The 12,029-nt window shown below is 41.9% G+C and overlaps 1 protein-coding gene across 1 annotated transcript in view; it reads left to right on the top strand.

Annotated features, from left to right (window-relative positions):
* The window catches only part of cog6 (component of oligomeric golgi complex 6), a 129,976-nt gene that overhangs the window by 56,258 nt on the left and 61,689 nt on the right, over window positions 1-12,029 (top strand).

The raw sequence follows: 12,029 nt of genomic DNA, 5'->3' as shown, positions 1-12,029 counted from the left end.
GTATAGTAACAGTATTATAGCGTCATTAATATATACCAGTAGTATAGTAACAGTACTATAGTAACAGTAATATAGCAACAGTAGTATAGTAACAGTAATATATACCAGTAATATATACCAGTAGTATAGTAACAGTAATATGTACCAGTAGTATAGTAACAGTACTATAGCATCATTAATATATACCAGTAGTATAGTAACAGTACTATAGCATCATTAATATATACCAGTAGTATAGTAACAGTACTATAGCATCATTAATATATACCAGTAGTTTAGTAACAGTACTATAGCATCATTAATATATACCAGTAGTATAGTAACAGTACTATAGTAACATTAATATATACCAGTAGTATAGTAACAGTATTATAGCGTCATTAATATATACCAGTAGTATAGTAACAGTACTATAGTAACAGTAATATAGCAACAGTAGTATAGTAACAGTAATATATACCAGTAATATATACCAGTAGTATAGTAACAGTAATATGTACCAGTAGTATAGTAACAGTATTATAGCATCATTAATATATACCAGTAGTATAGTAACAGTACTATAGTAACAGTAGTATAGCAGCAGTAGTATAGCAGCAGTAGTATAGCAGCAGTAGTATAGCAGCAGTAGTATAGCAACAGTAGTATAGCAGCAGTAGTAGTATAGCAACAGTAGTATAGCAGCAGTAGTAGTATAGCAGCAGTAGTAGTATAGCAGCAGTAGTAGTAGTAGTATAGCAACAGTAGTAGTATAGCAACAGTAGTAGTATAGCAGCAGTAGTAGTATAGCAGCAGTAGTAGTATAGCAGCAGCAGTAATATAGCAGCAGTAGTAGTATAGCAGTAGTAATATAGTAACAGTAATATAGCAGCAGTAGTGTAGCAGCAGTAGTATAGCAGCAGTAGTATAGCAGCAGTAGTATAGCAGCAGTAGTATAGCAGCAGCAGTAGTATAGCAGCAGCAGTAGTATAGCAGCAGCAGTAGTATAGCAGCAGTAGTAGTATAGCAGCAGTAGTATAGCAGCAGTAGTAGTATAGCAGCAGTAGTAGTATAGCAGCAGCAGTAGTATAGCAGCAGTAGTATAGCAGCAGTAGTAGCAGTAGTATAGCAGCAGTGATATAGTAACAGTGATATAGCAGCAGTAGTAATATAGCAGCAGTGGTATAGCAGCAGTAGTATAGCAGCAGTAGTATAGCAGCAGTAGTATAGCAGCAGTAGTATAGCAACAGTAGTATAGCAGCAGTAATATAGCAGTAGTGATATAGTAACAGTGATATAGCAGCAGTAGTAATATAGCAGCAATGGTATAGCAACAGTAGTATAGCAGCAGTAGTAGTATAGCAGCAGTGGTATAGCAGCAGTAGTATAGCAACAGTAGTATAGCAGCAGTAGTATAGCAACAGTAGTATAGCAGCAGTGGTATAGCAGCAGTGGTATAGCAGCAGTGGTATAGCAGCAGTAGTATAGCAGCAGTAATATAGCAGCAGTAGTATAGCAGCAGTGGTGTAGCAGCAGTAATATAGCAGCAGTAGTATAGCAGCAGTGGTATAGCAGCAGTGGTATAGCAGCAGTAGTATAGCAGCAGTGGTGTAGCAACAGTAGTGTAGCAACAGTAGTGTAGCAGCAGTAGTGTAGCAGCAGTAGTATAGCAACAGTAGTATAGCAGTAGTATAGCAGCAGTAGTATAGCAGCAGTAATATGAAAGGTGTTGTCGTTAGAGGTCGACCGATTATGATTTTTCAACGCCGATACCGATTATTGGAGGACCCAAAAAAGCAGATGCTGATTAATCGGCCCATTTTGTAAAACATTTTTTTTACATTTATTTATTTATTTGTAATAATGACAAATACAACAATACTGAATGAACACTTATTTAAACCTAATATAATACATCAATAAAATCAATTTAGCCTCAAATAAATAATGAAATGTTCAATTTGGTTTAAATAATGCAAAAACAAAGTGTTGGAGAAGAAAGTAAAAGTGCAATATGTGCCATGTAAAAAAGCTAACGTTTAATTTCCTTGCTCAGAACATATGAAAGCTGGTGGTTCCTTTAAACATGAGGCTTCAATATTCCCAGATGAGAAGTTTTAGGTTGTAGTTATTATAGGAATTATAGGACTATTTCTCTCTATACGATTTGTATTTCATATACCTTTGACTATTGGATGTTCTTATAGGCACTTTAGTATTGCCAGTGTAACAGTATAGCTTCCGTCCCTCTCCTTGCTCCTACCTGGGCTTGAACCAGGAACACATCGACAACAGCCACCCTCGAAGCAGCGTTACCCATGCAGAGCAAGGGGAACAACCACTCCAAGTCTCAGAGCGAGTGACGTTTGAAACGCTATTAGCGCGCACCCGGCTAACTAGCTAGCCATTTCATATTGGTTACACCAGCCTAATCTTGGGAGTTGATAGGCTTGAAGTCATAAACAGCGCAATGCATTGCGAAGGGCTGCTGGCAAAACGCACGAAAGTGCTGTTTTGAATGAATACTTACGAGCCTGCTGGTGCCTACCACCGCTCAGTCAGCCTGCTCTATCAAATCATACACTTAATTATAACATAATAACACACAGAAACACGAGCCTTAGGTCATTAATATGGTCGAATCCGGAAACTATCATCTCAAAAACAAAACGTTTTTCCTTTCAGTGAAATACGGAACCGTTCCGTATTTTATCTAACAGGTGGCATCCCTAAGTCTAAATATTCCTGTTACATTGCACAACCTTCAATGGTATGTCATAATTACGTACATTTCTGGCAAATTAGTTCGCAACGAGCCAGGCGGCCCAAACTGTTGCATATAGCCTGACTCTGCGTGCAATGAACGCTAGAGATGTGTGACAATTTCATGTTAGCAGGCAATATTAACCTCTCTAGGCTAGGCGGGACGAATTCGTCCCACCTACGTAACAGCCACTGCTATCCTGTGGCGCGATTTTCAAAACCTTAAAAATCCTATTACTTCAATTTCTCAAACATATGACTATTTTACAGCCATTTAAAGACAAGACTCTCGTTAATCTAACCACACTGTCCGATTTCAAAAAGGCTTTACAACGAAAGCAAAACATTAGATTATGTCAGCAGAGTACCAAGCCAGAAATAATCAGACACCCATTTTTCAAGCCAGCATGTAATGTCACCAAAACCCAGAAAGACAGCTAAATGCAGCACTCACCTTTGATGATCTTCATCAGATGACAACCCTAGGACATTATGTTATACAATACATGCATGTTTTGTTCAATCAAGTTCATATTTATATCAAAAACCAGCTTTTTACATTAGCATGTGACGTTCAGAACTAGCATACCCCCCGCAAACTTCCGGGGAATTCGCTAACATTTTACTAAATTACTCACGATAAACGTTCACAAAAAGCATAACAATTATTTTAAGAATTATAGATACAGACCTCCTCTATGCACTCGATATGTCCGATTTTAAAATAGCTTTTTGGTGAAAGCACATTTTGCAATATTCTAAGTACATAGCCCAGGCATCACGGGCTCGCTATTTAGACACCCGGCAAGTTTAGCACTCACCATAATCATATTTACTATTATAAAAGTTTCATTACCTTTTGTTGTCTTCGTCAGAATACACACCCAGGACTGCTACTTCAATAACAAATGTTGGTTTGGTCCAAAATAATCCATCGTTATATCCGAATAGCGGCGTTTTGTTCGTGCGTTCCAGACACTATCCGAAATAGTAAAGAAGTGTCACGCGCATGGCGCAATTCGTGACAATAAAATTCTAAGTATTCCATTACCGTACTTCGAAGCATGTCAACCGCTGTTTAAAATCAATTTTTACGACATTTTTCTCGTAGAAAAGCGATAATATTCCGACAGGGAATCTCCTTTTCGGCAAACAGAGGAAAAAATCCCAAAGGCGGGGGCGGTCGGGGTCACGCGCATAAGCCAGTGTCCCTTGATCGGCCACTTGAGAAAGGCGATAATGTGTTTCAGCCTGGGGCTGGAATGACGACATTCTGTTTTTTCCCGGGCTCTGAGCGCCTATGGACGACGTGGGAAGTGTCACGTTAGAGCAGAGATCCTTAGTAAATGATAGAGATGGAAAAGAAGTTCAACAAATGGTCAGACAGGCCACTTCCTGTAAAGGAATCTCTCAGGTTTTGACCTGCCATTTGAGTTCTGTTATACTCACAGACACCATTCAAACAGTTTTAGAAAATTTAGGGTGTTTTCTATCCATATGTAATAAGTATATGCATATTCTAGTTACTGGGTAGGAGTGGTAACCAGATTAAATCGGGTATGTTTTTTATCCAGCCGTGTCAATACTGCCCCCTAGCCCTAACAGGTTAACTGAATATGCAGGTTTAAAAATATATACTTGTTTATTGATTTTAAAGAAAGGCATTGATGTTTATGGTTAGGTACATTGGTGCAACGACAGTGCTTTTTTCTCAAATGCGCTTGTTAAATCATCACCCGTTTTTCGAAGTAGGCTGTGATTCGATGAGAAATGAACAGGCACCGCATCGATTATATGCAACGCAGGACACGTTAGATAAACTAGTAATATCATCAACCATGTGTAGTTAACTAGTGATTATGTTAAGATTGATCGTTTTTTATAAGATAAGTTTAATGCTAGCTAGCAACTTACCTTGGCTTCTTGCTGCCCTCGCGTAACTGGTAGTCAGCCTGCCATGCAGGCTCCTTGTGGAGTGCAATGTAAGGCAGGTGGTTAGAGCGTTGGACTAGTAACCGGAAGGTTGCAAAAATGAATCCCCGAATCCCCCTCTGAACAAGGCAGTTGACCCCCGTTCCTAGGCCGTCATTGAAAATAAGAATGTGTTCTTAATCTGACTTGCCTAGTTAAATAAATCGTCAAATCGGTTGCCAAAAATACCGATTACCAATTGTTATGAAAACTTGAAATCGGCCCTAATTAATCGGCCATTCCGATTAATCGGTCGACCTCTAGTTGTCGTGCCCTCTTCACGACTGTTTTTGTGTGTTTGGACCATGATAGTTTTTGGTGATGTGGACACAAAGGAATTTGAAGCTGTCAACCTGCTCCACTCCAGCCCTGTCAATGTTGATGGGGGCCTGATCGGCCCGCCTTTTCCTGTAGTCTACGATCAGCTCTTTTGTCTTGCACACATTGAGTGAGAGGTTGTTGTCCTGCCACCACACTGCCAGGTCTCTGACCTCCTCCCTATAGGCCGTCTCATCGTTGTCGGTGATCAGGCATACCACTGCTGTGTTGTCAGCAAATTTAATGATGGTGTTGGAGTCGTGCCTGGCCGTGCAGTCATGAGTGAACAGGGAGTCCAGGAGGGGACTGAGCACGCACCCCTGAGGGTCCCCCGTGTTGAGGATCAGCGTGGCGGATGTGTTGTTACCACCTGGGGGCGGGCCGTCAGGAAGTCCAGGATCCAGTTGCAGAGGGAGGTGTTTAGTCCCAGAGTCCTTAGCTTAGTGATGAGCTTTGTGGGTACTATAGTGTTGAACGCTGAGCTGTAGTCGATGAACAGCATTCTCACATAGGTGTTCCTTTTGTCCAGGTGGGAAAGGGCAGTGCGGGGTGAGATTGAGATTGCGTCATCTGTGGATCTGTTGGGGCGGTACGCAAATTGGAGTGGGTCTAGGGTGTCCTGGAGGATATGTGATGTGAACCATGTGTCTCTCTCTCTCTCTCTCTCTCTCTCTCTCTCTCTCTGTCTCTCTCCCTCTGTTTCTACCACTGTCACTCTCTCTCTTTCTCTTTCTCTCTGTCTCTCTCTCTCTCTGTCTCTCTCTCTCTCTGTTTCTACCACTGTCTCTCTCTCTCTCTCTCTTTCTCTCTCTCCCCGTCTCTGTCTCTATCTCTGTCTGTCTCTCTCCCAATTCAATGTAAGAGCTTTATTGGCATGGGAAACATATGTTTACATTGCCAAAGCATGTGAAATAATGTACAAAAGTGAAATAAATAATAAAAAATTAACAGTAAACATTACACTCACAGAAGTTCCAAAATAATAAAGACATTACAAATGTCATATTATGTCTATATACAGTGTTGTAATGATGTGCAAATAGTTAAAGTACAAAAGGGAAAATAAACATAAATATAGGTTGTATTTACAATGGTGTTTGTTCTTCACTGGTTGACCTTTTCTTGTGGCAACAGGTCACAAACCTTGCTGCTGTGATGGCACACTGTGGTATTTCACCCAGTAGATATGGGAGTTTATCAGAATTGGGTTTGTTTTCAAATTCTTCTCTCTCTATTTATACTACTGCTTCTCTCGCTGTCTGTCTCGCTCGCTCTCGCTGTCTCTCTCGCTCGCTCGCTCTCTCTACCACTGTCTCCGTCTCAATTAAATTCAAACAACTCTCTCTCTCTGTTTCTACTGCGGTCTGTCTCTGTCTCTGTCTCTATTCAATTCAAGGGGCTTTATTGGCACGGGAAACATATGTTAACATTGCTAAAGCAAGTGAAATAGATAATAAATGAACACTAATCATTACACTCACAAAAGTTCCAAAGGAATAAAGACATTTCAAATGTCATATGATGTCTATATACAGTGTTGTAACGATGTGTACATAGTTAGAGAAGGAGAAACTATCTATCTACTTGTCTGTTGAAGGACTCTTGGCGCGTTCCACTGCTAGTCGGAACTAGGAAACTCTGAGATGTCAGCCTTGCTAACTGGGGTCAGTTATACACTGTGCCGCGTTCAACGAATCAGGAAGTGGGACATTTCCGAGTTTCCCGAGTCAATTCAATTTCAATTCAATTTAAGGGCTTTATTGGCATGGGGAAACGTATGTTAACATTGCCAAAGCAAGTGAAATAGATAATAAACAATACAAACATGTACAGTAAACTTTACAATTACTGTCACAAAAAGAGCCGTGTTGAATAGACCAAACTGCAGCGGGAATATGGATGCTCATGTTTTAATTCAAAAAAGGAGTAACGCATCCACTGGAAAACAATATACACGACAGGAACAGTTTTGCAGGCACACAACACGCAGTGCAAAAACAACTACCCACGAAAACCAAACAAACACACACCTACTTATGGGACTCCCAATCAGAGGCAACTAGAAACACCTGCCTCCAATTGAGAGTCCAGCACCCAAAACTACACATAGAAAAACAAACCTAGAACCTATACCAAACTAATACACCCCACTACACCACACACAAAACCCCATAATACAAAACAAATATACCTCTGCCACGTCCTGACCAAATATAATAGAAATAATACCTAAATATTGGTCAGGACGTGACAATTACAATAGTTCAGAAAGAATAAAGACATTTCAAATGTCATATTATGTCTGTATACAGTGTTGTAATGATGTGCAAATAGTTAAAGTACAAAAGGGAAAAATAAATAAACATAAATATAGTTTGTATTTACAATGGTGTTTGTTCTTCACTGGTTGCTCTTTTCTTGTGGCAACAGGTCACAAATCTTACTGCTGTGATTGCACCCTGTGGTATTTCACCCAGTAGATATGGGAGTTTATCAGAATTGGATTTGTTTTCGAATTATTTGTGGGTCTGTGTAATCTGAGGGAAATATGTGTCTCTAATATGGTCATACATTTGGCAGGAGGTTAGGAAGTGCTGCTCAGTTTCCAACTCATTTTGTGGGCAGTGTGGCAATGCTCACTGAGTCTCTCTTTCTCTCAATTCAATTCATTGGGCTTTATTGGCATGGGAAACATATGTTAACATTGCCAAAGCAAGTGATATAGAAAATAAACAAAAAGTCAGGTATTCTGCCACTGTGTTCTCTCTGTTTAGGGTCAAATAACATTCTAGTTTGCTCTGTTTTTTTGTAATTTCTTTCCAATGTTTTCTCATGATTTAGTCTGCCTACGGCGGCCTTTCTCAATAGCAAGGCTACGCTCACTGAGTCTGTACATAGTCAAAGCTTTCCTTAAGTTTGGGTCAGTCACAGTGGTCAGGTATTCTGCCACGTTGTGCTCTCTGTTTAGGGCTAGTTTGCCTTTGGCCTAGTTTTTTGTTTATTCTTTCCAATGTGTCAAGTAATTATCTTTTTGTATTCTCATGATTTGGTTGGGTCTAATTGTGTTGCTGTCCTGGGGCTCTGTGGGTGTGTTTGTGTTTGTGAACAGAGCCCCAGGACCAGCTTGCTTAGGGGACTCTTCTCCAGGTTCATCTATCTGTAGGTGATGTCTTTGTTATGGAAGGTTTGGGAATCACTTCCTTTTAGGTGGTTGTAGAATTTAACGTCGCTTTTCTAGATTTTGATAATTACTGGGTATCGGCCTTCTGCTCTGCATGCATTATTTGGTGTTTTACGATGTACACAGAGGATATTTTTGCAGAATCTTGCATGCAGAGACTTGATTTGGTGTTAGTCCCATTTTGTGAATTTTTGGTTGGTGAGCGGACCCCAGACCTCACAACCATAAAGGGAAATGAGTTCTATAATTGATTCAAGTGGTTTTAGCCAGATTCTAATTGATATGGCAAATTTTAATCACAAATAGGCCAATCTGTGGCGCTGATGTTTAGGCCGAGGTATGTAACGTTTTTTGCGTGCTGTAGGGCAATAGTGTAGATGGAATTTGTATTTGTGGTCCTGGCGACTGGACCTTGTTTGGAACATCATTATTTTGGTCTTACTGAGATTTACTGTCAGGGCCCAGGTCTGACAGAATCTATGCAGAAGATCTAGGTGCTGCTGAAGGCCCTCCTTGGTTGGTGACAGAAGCACCAGATCATCAGCAAACAGTAGACATTTGACTTCAGATTCTAGTAGGGTGAGGCCGGGTGCTGCAGACTGTTCTAGTGCCCTCGCCAAGTTGTTGATATATATGTTGAAGAATGTGCGGCTTAAGCTGCATCCCTGTCTCACCCCACGGCCCTGTGGAAAGAAATGTGTGTTTTTTGCCAATTTTAACCGCATACTTGTTGTTTGTGTACATGTATTTTATAATGTCATATGTTTTTTCCCAACACCACTTTCCATTAATTTGTATAGCAGACCCTCATGCCAAATTGAGTCCACAGCTTTTTTGACATCAACAAAGCATGAGAAGACTTTGCCTTTGTTTCGGTTTGTTTGTTTGTCATTTGGGGTGTGCAGGGTGAATACGTGGTCTGTCGTATGGTAATTTGGTAAAAAGCCAATTTGACATTTGCTCAGTATATTGTTTTCACTGAGGAAATGTACGAGTCTGCTGTTAATGATAAAGCAGAGGATTTTCCCAAGGTTGCTGTTGACTTATATCCCACTGTAGTTATTGGGGTCAAATTTGTCTCCACTTTGTGGATTGGGGTGATCCGTCCTTGGTTCCAAATATTGGGGAAGATGCCAGAGATGCCATTTTTCTTCGGTTTTCTGTTTTGAAATATTTAGATTTGATAGGGAAGCTGAGAGGTCAAATATACTGTTAACATTTTCTACTGACAAGTTTACACCTTCACTATTACAGTGGAACGTTTTGTCCAGGAAGTTGTTTAAAAGGGATTGCATTTGTTGTTGCCTAATTATCTGTGATCTGATAGGGTGTCAGTGGACTGACTGTGAACGCTCTGAGAGACTCTGGGTTGAGGTCAGTGATAAAGTAGTCTACAGTACTACTGCCAGGGGATGAGCTATAGGTGTACCTACCATAGGAGTCCCCTTGAAGCCGACCATTGACTATGTACATACCCAGCGTCCGACAGAGCTGCAGGAGTTGTGACCCTTTCTGTTAGTTATGTTGTCATAGTTGTGCCTCGTGGGGCATATGAGGGAGGGAATGCTGTCACCTCCAGGCAGGTGTTTGTCCCCGTTTGTCTCTCTGTTTCTACCTCTGTCTCTCTCTCTTCTCTCTCTCTCTCTCTCTCTCTCTCTCTCTCTCTGTCTCTCTCTCTCTCTGTTTCTACGTCTCTCTGTCTCTCTCTTTCTGTTTCTACCTAAATTTCACATGCTGTTGTGCAAATGGAATAGACAACAAGTGGAAATTATAGGCAATTAGCAAGACACCCCCAATAAAGGAGTGGTTCTGCAGGTGGGGACCACAGACCACTTCTCAGTTCCTATGCTTCCTGGCTGATGTTTTGGTCACTTTTGAATGCTGGCGGTGCTTTCACTCTAGTGGTAGCATGAGACGGAGTCTACAACCCACACAAGTGGCTCAGGTAGTGCAGCTCATCCAGGATGGCACATCAATGCAAGATGTTGCAAGAAGGTTTGCTGTGTCTGTCAGCGTAGTGTCCAGAGCATGGAGGCGCTACCAGGAGACAGGCCAGTACATCAGGAGACGTGGAGGAGGCCGTAGGAGGGCAACAACCCAGCAGCAGGACCGCTACCTCCGCCTTTGTGCAAGGAGGAGCAGGAGAAGCACTGCCAGAGCCCTGCAAAATGACCTCCAGCAGGCCACAAATGTGCATGTGTCTGCTCAAACGGTCAGAAACAGACTCCATGAGGGTGGTATGAGGGCCCGACGTCCACAGGTGGGGGTTGTGCGTACAGCCCAACACCGTGCAGGACGTTTGGCATTTGCCAGAGAACACCAAGATTGGTAAATTCGCCACTGGCGCCCTGTGCTCTTCACAGATGAAAGCAGGTTCACACTGAGCACGTGACAGACGTGACAGAGTCTGGAGACGCCGTGGAGAACGTTCTGCTGCCTGCAACATCCTCCAGCATGACCGGTTTGGCGGTGGGTCAGTCATGGTGTGGGGTGGCATTTCTTTGGGGGGCCGCACAGCCCTCCATGTGCTCGCCAGAGGTAGCCTGACTGCCATTAGGTACCGAGATGAGATCCTCCGACCCCTTGTGAGACCATATGCTGGTGCGGTTGGCCCTGGGTTCCTCCTAATGCAAGACAATGCTAGACCTCATGTGGCTGGAGTGTGTCAGCAGTTCCTGCAAGAGGAAGGCATTGATGCTATGGACTGGCCCGCCCGTTCCCCAGACCTGAATCCAATTGAGCACATCTGGGACATCATGTCGCGCTCCATCCACCAACGCCACGTTGCACCACAGACTGTCCAGGAGTTGGCGGATGCTTTAGTCCAGGTCTGGGAGGAGATCCCTCAGGAGACCATCCGCCACCTCATCAGGAGCATGCCCAGGCGTTGTAGGGAGGTCATACAGGCACGTGGAGGCCACACACACTACTGAGCCTCATTTTGACTTGTTTTAAGGACATTACATCAAAGTTGGATCAGCCTGTAGTGTGGTTTTCCACTTTAATTTTGAGTGTGACTCCAAATCCAGACTTCCATGGGTTGATAAATTGGATTTTCATTGATTATTTTTGTGTGATTTTGTTGTCAGCACATTCAACTATGTAAAGAAAAAAGTATTTAATAAGATTATTTCATTCATTCAGATCTAGGATGTGTTATTTTAGTGTTCCTTTTATTTTTTTGAGCAGTATATATATGAGAGAGAGAGAGAGAGAGAGAGAGAGAGAGAGAGAGAGAGAGAGAGAGAGAGAGAGAGAGAGAGAGAGAGAGAGAGAGAGAGAGAGAGAGAGAGAGAGAGAGAGAGAGAGAGAGAGAGAGAGAGAGAGAGAGAGAGAGAGAGAGAGAGAGAGAGAGAGAGAGATCAGAATTAGACCAAGGTGCAGCGGAGGATGTGTTCATTATTAGAATTTTAATAGAAAAAGAGAACACTTTACAAAAATAAACCAAAGTCGACAGCAAAACAGTCCTGTCAGGAAACAGACACTAACAGAAAACAATCACCCACAAAACCCAAAGGAAAAACAGGCTACTTATGTATGACTCCCTGATTGGGAGCCACACACGGCCCAAAACAAAGAAACCAGCCAACATAGAAAAATGAACATAGAACGCCCACCCAATGTAACACCCTGGCCTAACCAAAATAAAGAACAAAAAACCCCTCTCTATGGCCAGGGCGTTACACAGAGGTGGAAACATAGAGAGAGAGCAGTAGAAACAGAGAGAGAGAAAGAGAGGTAGTAACAGAGACAGAAAAAAAAATATATATATATTTCTGTCTCTCTGTTTCTACCTCTCTCTCTCTCTCTCTGTTTC

Source organism: Salmo salar, chromosome 20 (assembly GCF_965601325.2).
Source record: "Salmo salar chromosome 20, fSalSal1, whole genome shotgun sequence".
Lineage (NCBI taxonomy): Eukaryota > Metazoa > Chordata > Actinopteri > Salmoniformes > Salmonidae > Salmo > Salmo salar.
Note: the sequence above shows the minus strand (reverse complement) of the source record. Positions and strands in the feature narration are given on the sequence as shown.